The sequence below is a fragment of the Marmota monax genome, unplaced genomic scaffold (assembly GCF_021218885.2).
Source record: "Marmota monax isolate L192 unplaced genomic scaffold, Marmota_monax_Labrador192_F-V1.1 WCK01_AAM20220418_F8-fsc00004, whole genome shotgun sequence".
Lineage (NCBI taxonomy): Eukaryota > Metazoa > Chordata > Mammalia > Rodentia > Sciuridae > Marmota > Marmota monax.
The window spans coordinates 26,798,312-26,816,202 of record NW_026692881.1 but is presented as its reverse complement, the minus strand read 5'-3'; the positions used below and the strand labels follow the sequence as shown (position 1 = coordinate 26,816,202).

At 41.0% G+C, this 17,891-nt stretch overlaps 1 long non-coding RNA gene across 2 annotated transcripts in view; it reads left to right on the top strand.

Moving 5' to 3' along the window:
- Positions 1–17,891, top strand: part of LOC124096152 (uncharacterized) — a 45,564-nt gene that overhangs the window by 11,563 nt on the left and 16,110 nt on the right. The window contains exon 1 of one of the 2 annotated variants that reach the window (XR_006852792.2): positions 13,803–14,056. The exons of the other annotated variant lie outside the window; for it this stretch is intronic. This is a non-coding gene — a long non-coding RNA (uncharacterized LOC124096152). Of the gene's footprint in view, positions 1–13,802; positions 14,057–17,891 lie in introns of those variants that run through there. 2 annotated transcript variants of the gene reach the window in all.

Here is a 17,891-nt window from a genome sequence, read left to right as displayed (position 1 = left end):
GCTTTCTTATTTTTATAGATAGGTGAATTAAACTTTTTTTAAGAAGACACAAGTCCAGCATTATTACATTTGACAGGTAAGGCTGTATTACCTATATAAACTGTTGTTGATGTTTCCAGGCTTCAGTAAACCTAATCCTACTGTTTAAAAAAATTCTTTTTAATATATTCCCTCCTCCACCTCCCTTTTCAGCCCATTCAGGAACGAATAGGCTAAGCCAGGTCTTGGAGGCCTCCACCGTCTTTTTTTTTTTTCCTATTTGACTATTGAATATCTATCCTGTGCCATAAATCAGGTACAAGATTAGGCTGTATTAATATGAACATTTTAAAGGTTGTTTTTCTCTAGTACTTTTTAAAAAATGAACTCTGATGTCTAGAATTTTATCTTGAAGTACAGCTTTAAATTACACCCTCCAGGCTTCCAAGCCAGAGCAATGACATTGAAAGAAGGAACTTAGAAAGAAAGGTTCTCCTTAATTGAGTCCTTAGTCCCCAACAAGATCCCATTGAAAACAACAGGAAGGATGCTCCTCCTATGAAGTCTCCAAATATATTATTGGGGACACACATAATTACATGCTTCAAAACTACTGGGCTGTATCTTATAAGCAATATGCCTATATAATGCTGTAGAGATAGCTTATGTCTTCAGAACATATTGTTAAATCAATGGTATGTCTTATAATAATGGTGTCAAAGAATTAATAGCCATATGGCAAGCCAGACTCAGTTTCCTTTTCTATATAATGGATGCTATAATCCTGGACTAACCTTATAGACTAGGAGAGCCATGAGATCAAGCCTCTTGTAAACTGTAAAGTACAAGATAAATAAATAGGTTTATATGAAAAGATATTTAATAGCTTTTGATAATATGTATTTGTCACATGAATTGCATTTCTTTTCCTTAGATCTGCCACAAAGTGGCCCATTGCAGACTTGGGATTGATACAATGTGAGACCTATCTACCTTGCATGATACATATGTGATATGCTTTGTGGCTTTTAAAAAATATGGGCTGAAAAGAGAGGTGGAGGAGGGAATATATTAAAAAGAATTTTTTTTTTAACAGTAGGATTAGGTTTACTGAAGCCTGGAAACATCAACAACAGTTTATACCGTTCTGCATAGTTCATTACTGAGCAGAAAAAGGACTCACTTCTTGGGCATAGCACTAACTCTCTGTGTTGTCTCCCCTCCCTTTTATTAAGCATTTATTGAGCCTCCGTGGTACACTAGGTACTAGATGAGGCCCTGGAAGTCACAGGCGGCTCAGAAATTGATTCTTTCCCTGAGAAACTAGGGGGAGGGCAGTAGAGAGAGTGACAGGAGTTTGCACAGGAGCCTGCACCAGGAAAGTGGGATGGGAGGAGGTAAAGAGAGAGGATGGGAGTGCTGGATGGAGGAAGGAATGAATAGGCTAAACCAGGTCTTGGAGGCCTAAAACAGCCCTGGTGCACAGATTGGATTATTTTGACATTAAACCATCATTGGTCACTGACAATTCAGTATTGCTCTTCAGTGGGGTTTGGGATCCTTGTTCTCATTCCAACTTCAAAAGTGTACTCCTTTTCAGCCAACCTTGACCCAGGCAGGTAGGTCATTGGTAACATCTCCAGCCTGGAAGGTGAGAGTTCATGTAACTTAAAAGGTGGCAGTGGAAATTATTGCCTTTCCTGTCTCTAGTGGAAATGTCTGCTGCATGCTGGAAGATGCTGCAGGGTGAGGCTGAGCCATCGCACTCTGTCATCTGCCCAGAATCCACTCCCTCACTGTGGCTCCTCAAGCAGACGACTTAGGTTCTGTGAGCCTAAAGTTCCTCTTTTAGAAGATATGGTCATGCCAATGATGCAGTGTTACTCAGAATATTAACAAATGGGATATTTGTTAACATTGTTAACATAGACATACTTTCTTTTCTTCCATCAAGGTAAGGCACCAGGAAAGTCTTTTGTTTCTATGCTGAGTTCTACTTAGAAAATCCAAAACGGGGAGCCTATTGGGAGTGGAGAGCACACACTATTGCCATCAGTGCTGGATTATCATGATTTACCAGAACTTGTCAATATAAACATAGGTACTAGGATTAGAGGTCTTGGGAATGTTACATTTCCAGTTCTGTGATCTTGGGCAAGAAACTTGAACTTTCCAAGCCATTAGTTTCCAAATCTGTAAAATGGGGCTTCCCATCTCTTATGGCTCTTACACGGACAGAATGGAATAAGTCACAGGGATTGCTTAGCGCAGTGCCTGGCACACAGTAAGCAATGAAGATTCACTATTACAGAGTGTGTTCCTCTAAGGTCGGCATCCTCAGGCTGGGAGTACATATCAATAGTGTTCCCTTATGAATCTGGGTGTTTTCTAATGGTAATAGTTGTCCCTTTAGAAGCCCACTCTAACAAAAGAGCAGGTGCTTTTGATTTCTAGAGAAGCCCAATAATGATAAGAGCCTGAGACAAAACGATCTCTCCTACAATTTCTTGGAGGGTAGGTCCAGCTAACAATCAGGTACATGATACTCCTTTCAAGGACAAGCTGAATGAAGTTGGGGAAGTGGATTCAACTTTTGTGGAGGCTGGTCTCTAGATGTTTAATTTGCATAAGAAAGAGGATGGGACAAAGTGTACTTGGGCCCAACAGTATTTGATACTTGCTCTGATAAAAGACAGGAGGCTTCTATTTTTTTTCTGGTAATTACCCACCAGTCTGATGCCCCACCCAGTCCCCTTTCTGTTTTCCAACACTCCTCTGCCTTCCTGAGATGAAGATGGAGGAAGAGGGGCGCCACTGGAAAATAGGATCCAAAAACAAAGTCTCCAGCTGAGACCATGGTTATTTCTTCAAAAACATATACGTAAAACTGATCAGAAGTTCTTATCAATTCTAGGATTTTGAAAGAACCCAGTATAGAGGCTTTTATGGAAGAGTCATCAAAATATGAGCTGGTTTGTCCTGCATCTTTGTTCTGTGCATTACCAAGCAGCAGATGGTACCTGCAATATTTGAAGGTCCTGAATGATTTGTGAAAGCTTCCAGACACAAAAGGGTCACAAAATTCCAATCAACATTTTCATTTGTAGCTCAGAAATTATATCTAGGTGGTGAGTCATATGATCAAGAACACCAGTGAACTCACACTAAGGTAACAGATGAGACTTTAAAAATAAAGCTAATAAGCATTCATTAAAATTTCAAAAGCTGCTTTAGTAACTGATTTTTTTTAAGGCAAGCTGTTTGGGTTCATTAAATGTTGGATTTATTAAATGGACTATTGTTTCCATTAAGATTAACCCTCCTTCCACTTTGTGGGAGGCTCTGTTTGCAAATGAGCAAATCATCCAGGTTTCAATGGCTCTTGCCTCAAGGTCTCCCTAGGAATGAACAATTCTCCAGAGAAAGTGGCAGAAAGTACACTCCATAAAGCACAATGGAGAAGTAAGAAAGATGTTCTGCAGATAGCCAAATTCCGAGCCAGCAGCCCCACCTCCCTCTCCCTCACCTGACCCCACAGCCACACCAGCCTTAAAGAACCACAGTGCCCCAGGAAGATCAGCCAGATCCTCCAGGAGATCTCAGGGTCTTCTCTGGAAGGGAACAAAACCTTCCTCCTCAGAAGAGTGGGGCCCTCAGTATGGTCTCTCATGACCCCATCCGCCTCTGCCTCACCTGTCTATCACCCTCTTCATCTCCAATGTTAATCAGAAGGCTGGAGAACAACAACAATGAAAAGCTACTCCCCAAAACAAGAGTACCACCCTAGTGCCTTTTTTTATTTTTTATTTTGAGACAAGCTGACCTCAAACTTGGGATATTCTCCCTCAGTCTCCAGCATCTCTAGGATTACAAGCGTGCACCATCATGCCTGGTTCAAATCCATTTTACACAGCAAGCGCATTTCTTCTTGCTTGAACTTTTGTAGTATGAGGATTTTCATCTTTTGTGGATAATACCATTGTGGGTTTTCTTTCTCTTTTTGGTAGATTAGCATCACTTTAGTTGTAGAATTAGAATCTAAGATTAGAGAAACAGTCCTCTGGATCTGCAGAAACTGGAACTCACTGACTCTAAAGTCCAGGACTGCTTTTTGTCCCCAGACTCCATGGGAAGCCCTTCTTAATCCCACAAGTCACTCCTGGATTTTTCCTCACGCTCAAAGTCTAACCAAGTCAGATATCTTTGTCAACATGCCAGACAAGAGGTGAGATTATTTTTCTTTCACGTCTGATATTTTATTGTGGAAGGTACAGGGAGTTCTCAGCCAGCCAGCAGGTAGGTAGAAGGAAGAAACAGCCGAAGAAAAGCACCCATGTAACCATCTTGATCACCACAGACTGGGCAGGCTCAGCCACACTTCTCTTCACTTTGTTCTCGAATGCCCACATGTTCTAGATGAATACCAGAGTCACACATATTACCACTTCTCTCTTCTGCATCCATGTCAGACATCACTAATCTATTCTCCATCCTTGCCAGACATCACTAATCTATTCTTCATCATGCCAGACACTCTTCTCTGATCTCCAACATGACCTCAGAAGCATTCTCAACACTATATTGCAAACAGATACAATTAATCAATTGGAATCAACATATGAGTTGAAACACATTTATTATTCCTATAGTAAGCAACTGTATTACTTTTTTTCTCTCTTTCCACATTTTTCTTTTTCACTGGTGCATTATAGTTGTAGGCCTATGGTACTGCTGTTTAAATGTTTCTGAAGAGAAGTTTTTCCCACATGGCATCAAAGGGGTTTCAGAATAACTGTAGTGCATGCATTTGCTAAAGTTTCCTTTTACTCTAAGAACCAAATTGCGGGTGGGGGTAAGAGTGTCTTCAACGTCCTGCAGGTCTATCGCATTTTCCTTGAAGAATGTGTGCTTAAAACTGTGATTAAATGTGTTTTCAATGATCTTACTTACCAAATTCTGGATAGTCCTATTTTTTGGTTCTCCCTGACCTGCACCTATGGGTGTTGTTTGTTGCATACACAGGCAGAATAACATGTGATACTTCCGTATCTATTTCCCATGTCAATGAAAAAAATTGTTGGTTTCTGACTCTGAAGAATGGCAATGCTTGTGTTAAGCATTTCTGGGAAGGTTGAAGACTTGGGGAGCTAAAAGTTAGCTTCTGCTGTTCATATAAAATAGGCACCCCAACTTTCTTTAAAGACTAAAGGCAATAGTTTTGATGTTGAAAGCAAAATCAGACTATAAATTATAGCAGAATTTCCATTACATCATCTGTAATTCATTATTGATAGAGGAAAATATGAACGCCAAATTTATGGTAAACATTTCTTCACATGGTAATGATTAACATATAAAACTTTTCTGGTGGATTGATCAGCCTTATGATTTCTGAAATGAAGTTTTTGCTGGTACAGCCTGGAGGCTTAACTAGAGAGAAATAATTAAAATGGATCAATTGACCAATAGTTATAAGGAATATAGCAAAATTCTGGAGCAATATAAATATGTACTATGATCTCATTTACCACCCATTTTCTTCAAGCCACAAACTCAGTGCTATGATAGGCCCGATGGGTAGGATATCAAAAGTCCTAAGCCAGTGGGACTTGGCTCTGGGCTTCTAGGAATTGGTACTAGGAATGTTAGGTGATTTCAGAAGATTGCAGATGGTTGAAAGTCATTACATGGAAACCAGGGTCTACACCATATTGGAAGTCATCGATAGAAGACATGAACAGTGAAGAAGTGGTAAGGGCCAGTGACCTACAGAGTATGGGTGCTGGATACTGGACAATGGGGATTTCTTGTTGATAATTTTAAATGTCAGTGACTGTTATGGTTTGGAATGAGGTATCCCCCCCAAAGCTCCTGTGAATGCAGGAATATTCAGAAGTGAAATGATTAAATGATGAGAGCTCTTGGGCTGGGTGTTAACTGTAGCCAGGTGGATGTGGCTGGAGGAGGTGGGTCACTGGGGGCATGCCCTGGCAGGGTCCATTTGCCCTATATCCCTTCCCTCATTCTTTCTCTCTGCTTCCCAATTCTGCCGTGAGCTGAGCAGCTTTCTCCTCTAGGCCCTTGCCCCGTGGTGTGCTGCCTCACCTTGGGCCCAGAGCAATGGAGTCAGCTGTATCTGTACCGAAAACCTGAAACCGTGTGCCCCAAGTAAACTTTACTTCCTCTAGGTTGTTCTTGTCAGGCATTTTGGTCATATTGATTAAAAAGCTAACTAAAATAGTAGTGACTGAATAGCATCTCCATTATCCAGACAATTCATACCCATTCTTCAAACATAAGCACAAAGCTGCCACTATTTGAAACTATCTCAGAGTTCCCTACTTCCGGGGACTTGGAACTTTTCTCAATTTGTTACCAACATCTGCTATGAGTCTGCTATGTCTATGTCCTGTCTTCCTAATTAACCCGAAAACCTGTGTGTCTCTGAATTTCTCATAACGCTAAAAAATGATTTTTTGATTGAGAGATTATTGTGTTAGATTCTGTGCAATAGTGGATGGGCAGCTACCTAGCTAGCTAGATTCAAAGTCCCAAATCTTTGGCTTAATATGATAGAAATTAATTTTCTACATGTGAAGTTGTAAACAGGGCTTCCCTTGGTCACCCAGGAACTTGAGTCTCTTGGATTTTCTAGGTCTGTTTGCTGGATCCTCAGAGATCTCTATGAGTCAGCACATGGTAAAAAGGTATGGAGGATCTCCAATCTAAAATTTTACCACCTGGGAGTGGTACACTGATTCCATTAGCTGGGACTGAGTTATATGGTGACAGGTAACTTCAACTCTCTACCGAGCAAGAAGAGGAAATGAGTTCTGGTGAACAACGATCTACATACTGTGGGGTCGGGCTCCAAATTCCTCAATAGGACACCCATAGCACAAAAGTTAATAACTAGAATCAACAAATGGGACTTACTCAAACTAAAAAGTTTTTTCTCAGCAAAAGAAACAATAAGAGAGGTAAATAGAGAGCCTACATCCTGGGAACAAATCTTTACTCCTCACACTTCAGATAGAGCCCTAATATCCAGAGTATACAAAGAACTCAAAAAATTAGACAATAAGAGAACAAACAACCCAATCAACAAATGGGCCAAGGACCTGAACAGACACTTCTCAGAGGAGGACATACAATCAATCAACAAGTACATGAAAAAATGCTCACCATCTCTAGCAGTCAGAGAAATGCAAATCAAAACCACCCTAAGATACCATCTCACTCCAGTTAGATTGGCAGCCATTATGAAGTCAAACAACAAGTGCTGGCGAGGATGTGGGGAAAAGGGTACACTTGTACATTGCTGGTGGGACTGCAAATTGGTGCAGCCAATTTGGAAAGCAGTATGGAGATTTCTTGGAAAGCTGGGAATGGAGCCACCATTTGACCCAGCTATTCCCCTTCTCGGTCTATTCCCTAAAGACCTAAAAAGAGCATGCTACAGGGACACTGCTACATCGATGTTCATAGCAGCACAATTCACAATAGCAAGACTGTGGAACCAACCTAGATGCCCTTCAATAGATGAATGGATAAAAAAAATGTGGCATTTATACACAATGGAGTATTACTCTGCATTAAAAAATGACAAAATCATAGAATTTTCAGGGAAATGGATGGCATTAGAGCAGATTATGCTAAGTGAAGCTAGCCAATCCCTAAAAAACAAATGCCAAATGTCTTCTTTGATATAAGGAGAGTAACTAAGAACAGAGTAGGGTCGAAGAGCATGAGAAGAAGATTAACATTAAACAGAGATGAGAGGTGGGAGGGAAAGGGAGAGAGAAGGGAAATTGCATGGAAATGGAAGGAGACCCTCAGAGTTATACAAAAGCACATACAAGAGGAAGTGAGGGGAAGGGGAAAAATAATACAAGGGGGACAAATGAATGTCAGTAGAGGGGGCAGAGAGAGAAGAGGGGAGGGGAGAGGAGGGGAGGGGGGATAGTAGAGGATAGGAAAGGCAGCAGAACACAACAGACACTAGTATGGCAATATGTAAATCAATGGATGTGTAACTGATGTGATTCTGCAATCTGTATATGGGGTAAAAATGGGAGTTCATAACCCACTTGAATCAAAGTGTGAAATATGATATATCAAGAACTATGTAATGTTTTGAACAGCCAACAATAAAAAATAAAAAAAATAAAAAAAAATAAAACATATATCTAGTTTTTTTTTTGGAAAATTTTCTGAGGCTAGTTATTATTATTATTTTTATATGCAGTGCTGAGACTCGAACCTAGTGCCTCAGGCATGCTAGGCAAGTGCTCTACCATTGAGCTACAACACCAACCCGAGAAAATTTTTTTTTCTTCCCATTTTACAGATAACTAACACTTGGGAAAAGTAAGCCACTTGCTGAGGTCAGTGCTAATACTTCCATGGTTGTCTGACACACTGTATTGGCTTATTAATTTAGTTCCGTATGTTATCCCATCATTTCTATTTCTTGTCACATTCTTACTCAGGATTTAAAGCATCCTAACTGGCCTGCAGCAATAACCCCAAGCTGCTTTTCTGGATGTCAGTTGACCAAGCAAATTATTGACAGAACAATCTTCTTAAAAGATAGCTCTGACCTTACCAACACACAGCCCGGAAACCTTCCATAAAAGCTCAGTAAATATTTGTTAACAGACTTCCTTACAAATAAATAGTAAAGGCCTTGGCCTGGACTCAAGGCCCCTGATGGAGAATTATCTGGGAACAATGTGGCAGAGCACACTGGATCCCAGAGTGTATTAACACTCTGTGGGGAAGCCCCCGAAGAAGGTTGTGTTCAAAAACATTGCCTGTGGCTTGTCAAAGGGTGACTTCCTGGGCTGGGGATATAGCTCAGTTGCAGAGCACTGGCCTCGCATGTGGTAAGGCCCTGGACTCAATCCCCAGCACTGTCAAAAGAAAAGAAAAAAAAATAACATCTTCTTTCCTGATCTTGTTCTGAGAATGGTTAGGTATCTTATTCAGGTACAGTCACACACAGGGCTCTCTCAAAGAGGAGAACAGTCAGTCACACATCTCTTCTTGGATCCATTTATTCATACCACCCTCTGGATGTGGTCAAGCAAAGGGCCACAGAGGATTTCTGTGCCTGTGGAAGAATTCTAATTAATTAATCCAGTGATTTACCTGAAAAAAACTAGTTTATGCATAATGGTGACAGCAAGTTTCCAATAAGGAAGGACTTTAAAGTAGCAATCTATTTGGAAAATGGGGCATTTGAGGGATTAAGGGCAACTTATGTAAGATTGACAATAATCTTCATTGTTCATTTGAGGGATTGAAATGGTTCATATGGATTATAGAAAGCTGAGGTTGCCCCAATCCTCCCCACTTTTTTTTTTCTGTACTGTCCAGGATATCAGTGCTGAGATGTCTGCCCTCCTTCTCCATCACTCAGTACTCCCACCTCTTCTAGAAGCTTTGCTAGTGTCCACCAAAAGCCACCTCCTGGCCTTGGACTAGTAGAAGAACTGAGGACACTGGGGTAGTATCTCTGATGGCAATTGAGTATGCAGGGACCCACTCTCCCTTTCTGCCCTCCACTGCTAACCTCTAAGGAGCGCAAACTGTGAGGATGGTGGGAACAGGGTTCAGCGTAAAGACTTCCCACATGTAGGTGTGGCCTGGCCTTCTGACCCAAGGCAGGTAAGCCTCAGACCTCTGGGTACTGGGTTCCAGACTTGGGGACGAGGAAAGACACAAAATAATTTGGGTTTCTGGTCTGGATGTGTCAGTGTTTTTAAGAAGTGGCAGGGACTTGGGTGATTATCTGGCTCAGCTGAATTGACTCCTGTTGCCTCTCAGCTCCCTCATGGGTCCTTCTTTCATTCCCTGGTCTAACTCCACGGAGAATCTGATTGGCCAGCTGGCCCCTATTGACAGAGCTCTTTTACCAGGCCAGCACCTCAATGGTGGTGAACCAGCCTTTAAGGGGACTAATCTCTGGTCCAATCAGCTGAGTTCAAGCCAGATAAAGTTTGGCGATGGTATATAAGAGCATTCTGAAGAGAGGGATGGTGATTGAGGGAAGTTTTTAGGATGGCACGCTCAGGACATCTAGACAGACCCTTTAGTGACTTGTTTTTTTTTTTTTTTCCCCATCGGCAAAACAAACATGTCATTATAAAAGATTTTTAAAATTTGAATCACAATGATAGCTTGTAAGCTATTTAGTGATACTGGAATTCCAGCTGATAGTTAGCAACACTTACCTTGTTGGTTCCGTTATAAACACTTTCTATACATGGACACATTTATTCTTTTCCTCCGACTTATAAGGTAAGTATGTACTATTATCCTTAACATATAGGACATTAAAGAGGACATTCTAATGTAGAGGACACTGAGACACAGAGAGATTAAGAATCTCACCTATAACACATAGCTGGTTAAGTGGAAGTCTGACTGTGACCCTAGCCCGCGAGGCTCTGGGTTAGTGCCCATGTTTAGTAATTCAATTTGTAAAGTAAGAAGGAAAGCAAAAAGCTTTGTAGATCTTGGCAGCAGAAGTTACTAGCTAATAATTAGCACAGTGTTTGGCAGCTAATAAATATTCGTTAAACAAATGAAATAAGAAAAATGAACAAAAATATAGAACCCTTGAATTGAAAATACGTAACTATTCAAGTATTTATTCATTTTTCTAATAATCTTGTTATCAACTATAGATATCCAAGTCAGTAGCATTGATTAAACTTTTTGATGTCAGGATTTCTTTATACTCTATTGTTGAAAAGCTTCAGTTTATGTGGGTTATGCCTGTTGCTATTTAACTATATTAGAAATTGAAGCTGAGAAACATAAAAATAATGATTTACGTAAGCATAAAAATACTAAACCTATTAACTGCTAATGTAAAAATTTTTAATAACAATATTGTTCCAAACAAAAATTTCATGAGTGATACTATTTTATAAATATCTTTAATAGGAGACAATTAGATTCTTACATGTTTTTGCATTCAGTATTTTGTGATATATTGTTTTGATCAATGTACATGAAGAAAATGTGACTTCACACAGGTTAGAAAAAGTTGGAGTATTTTGCTTGTTGCGGTGGCGCACGTCTGTAATTCCAACTGCTTGGGAGGCTGAAGCAGGAAGATTTCGAGTTCAAAGCCAGTTTCAGCAAAAGCGAGGCACTAAGCAACTCAGTGAGACCCTGTCTTTAAATAAAACACAAAATAGGGCTGGGAATGTGGCTCAGTGGTCCAGTGCCCCTGAGTTCAATCCTTGCTACCTTCCCCCCTCAAAAAAAAAAAAAAAGAAAAAGAAAAAGAAAAAGTTGGAGGGTTTTAATGGACTTCTGGGTAATTGTGTATATTCTTTTTTATTTAATAACTACCTCCAAACTCAACAGTTTCTTATAGATCAGTGATAATGTAGAATCTGAAAACATATCAATGAGCTTTCTGTATTCTATGACACTAAAACCCATTACTTTTTCTCACATTCTGTTGGATCTTTTATTCATGCATGATTTACATCAACACATGTTGGTCTTTTGGAAAATATTGGTTTGCTGGATTGTGCAAATTTTCTGAAAGTTGATGTATTTCATTAAAATCTTGAACAGTCACATTTCTTAATTTCAAAATCTCATCAGAAAATTCAATGGGTATTGAGAAACTGTCAAGATCATGGTGATGGACACAAGATTTGGGGATTTCTACTTTTCTAATGGAAGTTCAACTTCTATCATTGGCAACAAGCATGGTCACTTGCCACCTTGTATTACAGGCTCATTTTGTTCATGTTAGAGAAAATATCTGTCAAAGATCCAAATCAGAGTAACCATATTTTGTTAATAGTTCATGCAAGTAAACATGCTGTTTCAGGAGAAAGTAGTCAGTTTCCCTTTTATTTCAAATGATCTTGCAATGGAAAGGATGATATGAAAGATGAACCTGATATTATAATTTGGATGTAGTTCTTTTTTTCTGCAAGATGAGCATGATATTACACTTTGGGTATAGTTCTTCATGCTTTCTAACCTATTGCATGCAAGATTTATATTTAAAAGTTATGTGTTCAAGAGTAGAGATCTATTTAAATTGATAATTTTTGCTGCTTCATTAAAAATATTCTTAAATGAAAATGGCTTTTAAAAAGACTGCAAGTGGGTGACTTTGGCAAATTTGACTCCTGTTGTGGTTTGGTGCCACTGCCTTGATTCTTATTAAGGCAACAACTGTTTTAGCCAACATTGCTTTTGCACTATGAGTGCAAATGTCTGCTCACTGGGGCAAAAAAAAAAAAAAGGCAAATAATGTCATTATTATTGTGAAAGTGGTTTAACTTGCTGAATCCCTGAAAGGATCTCGGTGACTCAAAGAGGCCTGAAGATCATATTTTGAGGACTGCTGGTCCAAGTTAATTACAAAAACAAACAAACAAACAAAACCCTCTTGCATTCTTATTTTCTAAGCACTTTGAAGCTATCTAGTTTGTCCTAATGGTCATGTTATGATTTCATGTTGAAAGCTTGTCTCTCTCACCATGCTTTAAGGCTGTGAGGGCAGAGCACCACGTGTCTGGCTTACTCACAGTTGAGTTCCCACTACCTAGCCTAGTGCTTGGCATTTAACACTGTTTGCTAAATGATGACATAAGTGTGCCGATTGCTGTCTGAGTTTCTAGCTAGCTGGGAGAATGCTTCATAGCCTTGATACACGAGTATGATGCAATTGTTTCAGTAAGGATAGGGTGACAGGGACAGAGAGGTGGGAAGCTGTGTGCCATGGTTAGGAGCCCAGGATAAAGGTGAGATCAACACATGAAGGGGGTTAAGGAACTTAACACCAAAAGGACATTTAAACCATTTAGATACAACTTTCATCTAAATTTCTACATAAAATCTTTTCATCTGGGGCTTCTTCTGGGTAGGTTCTCAGGGACTCACCATGTATGGGGAATTGGGGTCTTATCTTGTCACACTGCCAGCTATTGAGAGTCCATTATCAAGAGTCTGGGTGCTAGAAGAGTCCCAAAGTGCTTTTGGCACCACAGATTAGACTTTTTGATACTAACTTTGCTTTTAAATCATACCCCAAATCATCCACTAACTCTATCTGATCCGCCGGGTCTGCTCATGTATTGGGAAACCTGGTGAATGCAAAAGAACATGAAGGAACCCACTTGCAGGAGAAATTTAAGCCAACCCCTTTCCACCTGTCACTTCCAATGTTGTGGGACAGGTGTCTTTCTGGTTGCCATCTCATTTGCTTTTGTGTTTGTCAATACAATTGATTTAGTGATTTTGTAGTCACAGAACATTTCTCCCTCTCACTAACAATTCACAATTGAAGTGGCCTACAAGCAGTGATCTACTAAACCAATAGGTTGGTCCAAATTACGACATTGATTTTGGGGGATCATCCAGGATTGTGCTCATGTATGCACAGCTGCAAAGTCCTCCCTGGGAGGACATAGTACAATGATTTTTTTTTCCTTTTGAAAGAAAAAAAAAAACAGAGTAATCAAGTAAATGGAATTTGAGCAACTCGTGAGCTGCATGATCAGGTCTGCAACTTTCCCCAAGTATTGCAAATGCTGGATAGATCTGTGCTCTCCTGTCCTGACCTCTGTGCTCTATGGCCTTTTATGAATTACCTCAGACCATTTGCATTAGGTTGGCTTCTGTTTTGAAATCAATTCTCAGTTCTCTTATAGCTGGATTTAAAAGCTATGAAAATTGATCCTCACTAGCAGATTAAAGAGATGGTTAGAATCAGTAGGAAATCCAAAATTTATAGTTCTGTGCTTCTCCAAGATAACTATGCCTAACCATGGGTTTTCCTCAAAGAGGAAGAGGGCAATGACCTGAGAAAGGATCTGGGCTTGGGAAGCTCAGAATCTCTTCCAGTTCTGGTTCCACTCTTAACTCATTGTAGGACCTTGGTCAAATGGCTTTGCTTCTGTGGTCTTTCATTTCCTCCCAGTTCTTTATAAAGTCCTGGTGAACTCAGAAGAGAGATTTTCAAAACAGTGTTTTGAAAAATTAGAAGCTGCATATCAGGATATTACATATAAGGAATTATGCCAGTGACTACGTAAGTATGTGTCTACCTATCTGTTTACTTCATCTGTTGCTATTAAGCAGAGAGACAAATGGGGAGGTGGAAGCTGTGAAAGCATTTTCAAAACTATAGGGATACCCATGCAGGGCATTATTAGAAATCACCAGGTCTAATAGTGAAGCCGGCCTTGTGGCTGGTGGCAATTTTATCTTGAGGAAAAGCTGCGTTGACCATGATTTCTTGGGTGTGCAAGTGGGGGTGGTCCTTGAGTTGAGACCTGAGTTATGGTCTGTATGGCTCACATTAGGCTGAGACATCCCCTTAGGTTCTTAGCAGCCTCTACCAATCTTCCTCTCATGTTTCCTGCCCTCATCCTCCCACCATTTTGGTTTTTTCCTTCTTTTCTTACTACAGAAATAATTGATCACTTTAGGAATATTTAGAAAGGGTATAAAATATTAAAGAAGCAGAGACAAAGACAATATCCCTTCCCCTTGAGGCAACCTCTATTCAAACTTTGACCTGTTTCCCTTCTTGTATTGTTGTTGTTGTTACTCTTTTTAACTTTGCATTTTAAAACCATGTTTGAGTGCTTATTGCTTATGAAATTTTGGTACCCTGCCACCCTTGCTTCTGGCTGCAGTGTGGAATGGCCTAGATGATCTTGGGGATGGATCTCAAGGCTTCCTTTAATCCCCAGGTCTGCTAACACTTGTCTAGAATAATTTCCCCAATATAACTTCTCTTCCTTATATTAACTTCTTCTCTTTTCACCAGCAGTCGGCTCTCTGTGCGTGAATTAGGACATGCATGATAACGAGTGCTTTGCTCTGTGGCCCATTGACTGGGCTCCATCACTGGCTATGGAACTGGGTTCCACAACCCAGTCCTTACTGCTTGAAATTCAGATTCACATGACCAAAAAGAACAAACAACTCATGTCTTGGACTTTAAGGATCACCTATAAATAGCTTAGGCTTCACATAGTTAATAGCAATAATGGAGGAGGTGTAGTAGTGTAAAGCCACGTGTGCTGGCCAAATGTGCCTGTCTGCCACACTGTACGAGAGACAGTTGAGATCGTCTCAGCTGTCCTTCTTGATCTTCTCCCAAGTGGAGTTTTCAGAAATGGAGCCTGGGAGAATCACCTCACTTGGCCTTGTTGCTATCCATGGTAGAAGTCTTTGTTTTTCAGTTGCTGAAAGGGATTTGGGTGGGGTTAGCAGCAATGTGACCCATAAGGTACCCACCCGAATCTTTCTTCGGGGCCCAGCAGAGATCCCCTATCAAATGGCTATTGCAAAAAAAAAAAATGCAAATGTTGACCTCTCTCCTCCTCTCTTGAGCTTATCCTGAGTGGAATCGGAATTCTCTTCTCCCCATCACTCAAGCCTGTGACTTCGTGCCAGGTCCTCTTTTTCTGTACACTGAAACCATTATCCTATCGGGCAATCCCCATTTTTTTTTTCCTGCATTAGTGATTTCAAGAGAGCTGATAGCATCCTCCACGGAATAGGACTCATTGTCCCAGGACTTTTGGAACCCATATTAAATAACTTCGAGGTGGCCCTTCAGAGGTAACTTACACATGACAAGTGAGAGAAGGACAAGAAAGTGGCTTTAGGAAAAAGAACAAAGTCAAGTCAGTGAATGCTGAAGCTGATTTTGGCTCGGGTTTCAGCTAATCCTGTACCACAGACAAGGCTGCAGCGCTCCCCAGCTCTGCCTGTGATCACCTGCCCACTAGTTCAATGGAGGGAGAGAGGGATTTTCATACTTCAGAAAAGAGATTCTAGGGGAGACCTGGTTTTGTACAACCTTTCTGTCACCAAGAGCCGGTCACTCCCTGGCTCAAAATTTTCATTGGCTCCTTAGGATTTCCAAGATAAAATCGAATTTCTAGATACCAATATTTGGGTGCTCCAATGATCTTCTTTAACTTATGCCTCCAGTTTTATATCCTTCATCGCCACCCTTTTGCTGGATTAATCACAGTCTTTCCATCATGTTCTGTGGATTGGTACCTTTCAAATTTGCCCAAGTGTTTCCACTCTGCCTATAATACCTCTCCTTCACCTCTGTCTTTTCAGGTTAATTTTTCACTACTTACCTAATCTCTAAATATAAGACAGCACTTCTGTAAGTCAGAGGTTGAGAACTGGTAGGCCACAGGTTGACTCAACCTGTTTCAGAGTTTTATGAATTTGAGACAACATTTAAAAATTAGGGGATTTCGCATAAAAACTTAACCGTATGTTGATCTGGACAGTTGGAAGCCCTAGCAATGCTGTGCCCACACTCCTACACTGTGGTGGGTGGTTGCTCCTGCCCCTGTGGGCAGTTCAAACAGTGTCCAGCCTCTGAACCACTCCCTGAGAATGTTTCTGCTTCTTCCATTCACACTTCCTGCCTGGACCCTGTGGGCATTTGTGCTTCCGACTAGTGCTTTAAATAAAATAATAATACTTTACAAATAAATAATAAATGAATAATTAAAATACACACACGCACAAAGTTTTCTAAATAAACAAATCAAAATGCTGCCCAGAGGAGGGCAATGCTGAGAGTGGGGGCTGTCTTGGCTCTGATCTTGTGAAAATGGAAACAGGTGGGGTGCCACAGCACTGACCTGGGGTAGACAGTGAAGGATGAGATGTGGGTGGGGAGACAGAGAAGTCAGAGGCCAGGCCCAGATTTTCATGCTGAAATTAGCAGTACGGAGCTGCCATTCACTGATGAAGAGAAAAGCAGGAGAATCGGCTTGGAAGGGAATCCACTGCTTGTTGTGAGCCTGCTAGATTTGATGTTCCTAATAGATGTCTCTTATGAGTTGAATTGTGTTCTGCCAAAAGACACTGAAGAGCTAAACCCTCATTTTGAGGTTCTCCTGTCTTCGCCACCCTTCGTCTTATGACCATTTGAACCCAAAGCTCTGGTTCTTGGCCTCAGAGGAAGTTCTGGCTTCAAGGCTGAACACTGAGTCTCACCCTTGGGCTGGAGGCACACCAGACTGTGACTTGGCAGAATGTAACCAGTTAATGGTTGTGACAACCTTCAAGAGGCCTTGGGACACGTACTTTGGGCAGTTGTCCTAGGTGACCTTTTCTGGTGATTTTGTTTATAAGAAACTGTGTTGCATGGAGGGTTGGAGAGAGAGGAAGGAACCAAGGACTGCTGAGTCTCAAAAGTTGCCAACCAACAAGGGGGGTTATTTATCAGAACCTGCCTAGGGAATCTGCTTCAGAGGGGCTGGTGAGGGAGGAGCCCTACGTAATCCTGGGGGGCACTCTCTGCCTCTCCCCAACATAGTGGGTGGTGTGATTGGAGGGCTGCCCCAGACCCTGGCTTGTCTCTCTCTGTGTCTCTCTGTTTCCCCCTGTTGGAATTCAAAATTTCTACCCGCTTCCACCCACAGCCAGTAGGAGAAATACCCCTGTGCCTTCCTCTTCTCCTGCTGCCCTCCAGTTTCCAGTGTTTTCCAAGGCTGAAGGTCAGTGGGAGTGTCAAGGACAGCCTCTTGAAAAGGTTAAATGTCACACAAAGTCAACATGCCACTGAAGGGCGGTGTAAATGTGTGTTTGGGGGCAGGGAGCAGGCAACGCAAGAGCTGGGGTCTCAGGGACGAGTGGGCAGCCAGATCAAAGAAGCCCAAATCCCTAAAGAGCTCATGTTGTCCTTCTATTTATCATTCAAAATATAAACACGCAGTGGCAAAACAGATATCAGGAATCCAAAGCAGTTCTGAGTTTTTATTGCTGTTTGGTAATACAAAATAACAACTCTTAAACAAAACAAAAAAACTCTCTTTTGGAGATGGAATGGGGGCTGGGGTTGCTCCTTTGGCTCTTTGCAGTTGGTGAGGGAAATC